Source organism: Eucalyptus grandis, chromosome 3, assembly GCF_016545825.1.
Source record: "Eucalyptus grandis isolate ANBG69807.140 chromosome 3, ASM1654582v1, whole genome shotgun sequence".
NCBI lineage: Eukaryota > Viridiplantae > Streptophyta > Magnoliopsida > Myrtales > Myrtaceae > Eucalyptus > Eucalyptus grandis.
The window spans coordinates 71,586,659-71,592,536 of record NC_052614.1 but is presented as its reverse complement, the minus strand read 5'-3'; positions in this window follow the sequence as shown (position 1 = coordinate 71,592,536).

The following is a 5,878-nucleotide window of genomic DNA, read 5'->3' as shown; positions in this document are numbered from 1 at the left end:
TTTCACCACCTTCTCTTTCTTCGTCGGTGTGACCTCGCTATCCCTGGGCAAGGCGCCTTGCCAGTGGCGAGGGAGGTCGACCCTCCCCTTGGCCGGGCGAGACCGAACCTCACTAAATTTAGCAAAGCTGAGCCCAACCAAGACAAGGGTCAACCTCACCTGTGGCAAGCAACTCTCAACCTTGCCATGGTTGGGCGAGGTCGAGCCTTGCCATTTTTGCAATTCTTTTCATAAGTTTTTTGAAATTTTTTTGCCTTTTTTCCCTTTCTTTTCTTTTCTTTTTGTTTTTTCCTCTGTTGGATTTCCAGTCAGTAGGGTCTCTGCAATGCTCTCGTCGACTGTCGGCAAGAGCCTTTATGTCCTCTTCAGTCATTGGCCACAGAAGAGGTTTTGTTTTCATAAGAATATTGTTTAGGTAATGCAATAAATGGGCCCCAAATTGACTATCCAATTCCAACTAAATATGGGGTCCATCTTTTGCTCCCAAATATGGACGATGCAACTACCGAGAGCAAAAGATGGACCCCCAGATTTAGCTAGAATTGGGCAATCAATTTGGGGCCCATTTATTGCACTACTAAAATAATATCTACATGAAAACAAAACATTTTCTGTGACTGATGATTGGAGAGGACACAGAGGCTCTCGCCCACAGTTGACTAGAGCATTATAGAGACCCTACCGATTGGAAATCCAACAGAGGAAAATTTAGAAAAGAAAAAAGAAAAGAAAGGAAAAAAATGCAAAAAAAAAACTTACAAAAAACTTACAAAAATAATGGCAAAAATAGCAAGGCTGGTGAGGTCGAGAGTCGCCTACCATTGGTGAGGTCGACCCTCGTCTTGATTAGACTTAGCCTTGCCAAATCTAGTGACATTCGGTCTCGCCCGGCTGAGGGGAGGGTCGACCTCCCTAGCCACTTGTGAGCCGCCTCGCCCAAGGATAGCGAGATCACACCTACGAAGTAAGAGAAGGTAAGGAAAAAAAAAGAATAAGAAATATTAAAAAAAATTACCACGTCAGCGTCATTGGTTGGCGCCCACGCCAACGCTAGCCGTCATATTTGATCGAATGAGCTGAATTTACACAAATGCAAAAGGTTTAGAACTGAATTGCAAAAAATAAAAAATAAAAAAGGGTTCATACCCTAAAAAATCCTAAACTGATACATGTGTGACAAATTTACTTCAAACTGTTTTTTTTATTTTTTACCAAGAAAAACCCCAAAGTGGTACACCCGTAACAATTTACCCCGATTGACCATTAAAAACCATAAACTTGTATATTTATGAAAAATTTACCACAACCTAATTTATTCAATCGCAAAAAACCCTAAACTGATAAATTTGCAATAAATATACGATCCGCTAAATTGGATTAATACCACAAAAATTAGAAAAATTGTAAACTAAGACAAACTAAGTGTAAAATCCTAAATTAATATACTAGTCAACTATCACGTGTCATTTAACTTAATAATTTGACGTTAAAATTTAACAAAAACTAACAGAGGATAAATCTATTATAAGTGTACTGTTTAGGATAAATTTGTCAAAAGTATACCAGTTTGAGGTTTTTGGTATTAAAAAAAATGGGATAGATTTGTTATAAATGTACAAGTTTAGAGTTTTTTATAGTCAATCGAGGTAAATTTATCACAGATGTACCAATTTGGGGCTTTTCATATTAAAAAAAGATAGTAGTGTTAATTTGTCACAAGTATACCAGTTTTGGGTTTTTGAGGGTATGAACCATTTTTCTTTTTTTTCTTTTTTTGCATTTCAGTTCTAAACCTTTTGAAATTGTGTAAATTAAGCCTATTTGACCAAATATGACTGGCTAGCATTCGCATGGGCATTGACCAATGACGCTGACGTGATAAATTTTTAATATTTCTTTTTTTTTCCCCACATTCTCTTTCTTCGTCGGTGTGACCTCACTATCCTAGGGTGAGGCACCTCGCTAGTGGCTAAAGAGGTCGACCCTCCCTTTAGCCAGGCAAGACCGAACCTCACTAAATTTGGCAAGGCTAAACCTAACCAAGACGAGGGTCGACCTCACCAGTGGCTAGGCGACTCTCAATCTCGCCATGGTTGGGCGAGGTCGAGCCTCCCCATTTTTGCAATTCTTTTTGTAAGTTTTATAAAAAAAAATTTGCCTTTTTTTTTTTTTTCCTTTCTTTTCTTTTCTTTTTGTTTTTTTTTTCTCTATTGGATTTACAGCCGGTAAGGTCTCTACAAAGCTCTAGTCGATTGTGGGCAAGAGCCTTTATGTCCTCTCTAGTCATCAGCCACGGAAGTAGTTTTGTTTTCATGTGGATATTATTTAGTCAGTGCAATAAATGAGCCCCAAATTCAATGCCCAATTCCAACTAAATATGGGGGTCCATCTTTCGCTCCCAAATATGGACGATGCAACTACCGAGAGCAAAAGATAGACCCCCAAATTTAGCTAGAATTGGGCAATCAATTTGGGGCTCATTTATTGCACTACTTAAATAATATCCACATGAAAACAAGGCTCGATCTCACCCAACCATGACGAAGTCATGAGTCACCTACCACTGGTGAGGTCGTCTTGGTTAGACTCAGCCTTGCCAAATCTAATGAGATTCGATCTAGCCTAGCCGAGGGGAGGGTCTACTTCCCTAGCCACTGGCGAGGCGCCTCGCCCAAGGATAGCGAGGTCACACAGATGAAGAAAAGGAAAGTGGGGAAAAAAATAAGAAACATTAAAAAATTACCACGCATCATTGGTCGACGCCCACGCTAATGCTAGCCGATCATATTTGGTCAGATGAGCTGAATTTACATAATTGCAAAAGGTTTAGAACTGAATTGGAATTAAAAAAAAAAAAGTTCATACCTTGAAAAACTCTAAACTAGTACACGTTTGACAAATTTACGCCAAACTATTTTTTTTTTACCAAGAAAAACCCCAAAGTGGTACACCTGTGACAAATTTACCCCAACTGACTATAAAAAAAACCCTAAACTTGTATATTTATGACAAATTTACCACAAACTAATTTATTCGACTGCAAAAAACCCCAAACTGATAAATTTACAACAAGTATCACTTTCGCTAAATTGGATTAATACCGCAAAAAATTACAAAAAATTTTAAACTATGACAAACGGAGCGTAAAATCCCAAATCGGTATACTAGTTAACTGTCATATATCATTTAACTTAATAATTTGACATTAAAATTAAGCAAAAACTAACAGGGGATAAATATGTCATAAATGTACCGGTTTGAGGTAAATTTGTCAAAGGTATACTACTTTGGGGTTTTTGGCGGTCAAAAAAAATAGTTTATGGGTAAATTTGTCATAAATGTACAAGTTTAGGGTTTTTTTATGACCAGTGAAGGTGAATTTATCACAAGTGTACCAATTTGGGGTTTTTCATAGTAAAAAAATAAATAGTTTTTGGTAAATTTGTCATACGTGTACCAGTTTAGGGTTTTTCAAGGTATGAACTATTTTTTTTTTTTTTTTGGCAATTCAATTCTAAAACTTGTATAGTTGTATAAATTCAGCCCATCCGACCAAATATGATCGGCTAGCATTAGCGTGGGCGCCGACCAATGACGCTGACGTGGTAAGTTTTTAATATTTCTTATTCTTGTTTTTTCCCACCTTCTCTTTCTTCGTCGGTGTGACCTCTCTATCCCTGGGTGAGGCGTCTCGCCAGTGGCTAGGGTGGTCGATCCTCCCCTTAGCCGAGCAAGACCGAACCTCACTAGATTTGGCAAGGCCGAGCCCAACTAAGACGAGGGTTGACCTCACCAGTGGCAAGCGACTCTCGACCTCACCATGGTTGGGCGAGGTCGAGCCTCACCATTTTTGCAATTCTTTTTGTAAGTTTTCTGAATTTTTTTTTTTTGCCTTGTTTTCCTTTCTTCTTCTTTTTTTCCTCTCTTGGATTTCCAGCCAGTAGGGTCTTTGCAATGCTCTAGTCAGTTGTGGGCGAAAACCTTTATGTCCTCTCCTGTCATCGGCCATAGAAGAGGTTTTGTTTTCACGTGGATGTTGTTTAGGCAATGCAATAAATGGGCCCCAAACTAATTGCCTTATTCCAGCTAAATACGGGGTCCATCTTTTGCTCTGAAATTTGGACAATGCAACTATTGGGAGCAAAAGATAGACCCCCAGATTTAGCTAGAATAGGGCAATCAATTTGGGGCTCATTTATTGCATTACCTAAACAATATCCACATGACTGGGAGCAAAAGATGAACCCCTAGATTTAGCTAGAATTGGGCAATCAATTTGAGGCCCATTTATTGCATTGCCTAAACAATATTCATATGAAAACAAAACCTCTTTTATTGGCCGATGACTGAAGGGGACACAGAGGCTCTCGCCCACAATCAACTAGAGCATTGCAGAGACCCTACCGGCTGGAAATCCAACTGAGGAAAAAACAAAAGGAAATTAAATGAAATGAGAAAAAGGCAAAAAAAAAATAGAAAACTTAAGGAAAATAATTGCAAAAATTGTGAGGTTTGACCTCACCCAACCATGGCGAGGTCGAGAGTTGCCTGCCACTAGTGATGTCGACCCTTGTCTTGGTTGGGCTCAACCTTGCCAAATCTAGTGAGGTTCGGTCTCGCCCGGCCAAGGGGAGGGTCAACCTCCCAGGGACAATGAGGTCACGCCGATGAAGAAAGAGGAGGTGGGGAAAAAAAATAAGAAATATTAAAAATTTACCAAGTCGGCATCATTGATCAACGCCTACGTCAATGATAGTCGGTTATATTTGGTCAAATAGACTAAATTTACACAATTGCAAAAAGTTTAGTACTGAATTGCAAAAAAAAAAAAAAAAAGGTTTGTCACAACCTCACTCCGGGTGCACCACCAAGGGTTTGGCTAATCTAAACTTAACCCGGGCTCTCCTAAACTTATACCAATTTGTGACTTAGGTTCAAGTTTTTAGCATGCAAAAGATTATTATTAGCTATGAGTCATCAATAATCAGTTTATGTAACACCTAAGTAAAATAATGGGAGAATTATTTTACTCCTATGAACTAGGGACTTTGGGTATGGGGACTTAGTTACGCAAGATTTCTCTAATACCCTTTCTATTCCATTCTTTTTATTTTCGAAAAAAAGTCTTTGCATACAGTTTTGATTGATTTTAATCTACTATCATGCAATAGGGTGATCACACGGATACTTATCCATTATTAAAGAATCAAATGACTTTCACCAAAAGAAATAAACACACAAAGCAAGTAATTCTTTTTCTTTTTTTTTTTGGATTTTCTTTTATTTCAAAATTAGAATTGCACTTTAACTAGATGATCTAACTCTATTAACAAGCAATTTCTAATCAAATGAACCTAGCATGCAAACTATTTGACATGCACCTAATTTTTTTATTAAAATTCGTAATAAAAAAAACCTAATTAAACTATCTAAGATGAATAATTTTCTCATCTATTTTAGGGATTAATTTGACTTAAACCCTATCCTATCTCAGAAAACCTTTTTTTTTAAACAAGATTTTTAAAAATATGCAAATGTTATATTGGACCCTATCTATGAAAGAAAATGTTACTTAGATCCTATTCTAATCTATTCTAAAATTATCTAAACATGCAATCATGTTCAAACTAGACGATGCTATTATGAAAATCCTATGTATATCCTAACGTGTAATCTAATAAAAAAAATCAATCATAATTTATGAAACCATCATATTCCGATGCAAGATTTGATTTTTTTAGTGTTTTCCAAAACGAGCAATTACCATATAGGCATTATATCCAAGCCACTCAAGATATTCATCAAATGAAGGATTACAATAATTGAAAAAATAATCTGTGTCTCACAAATTAAATTAACGATTATTTTAATCCTAAAC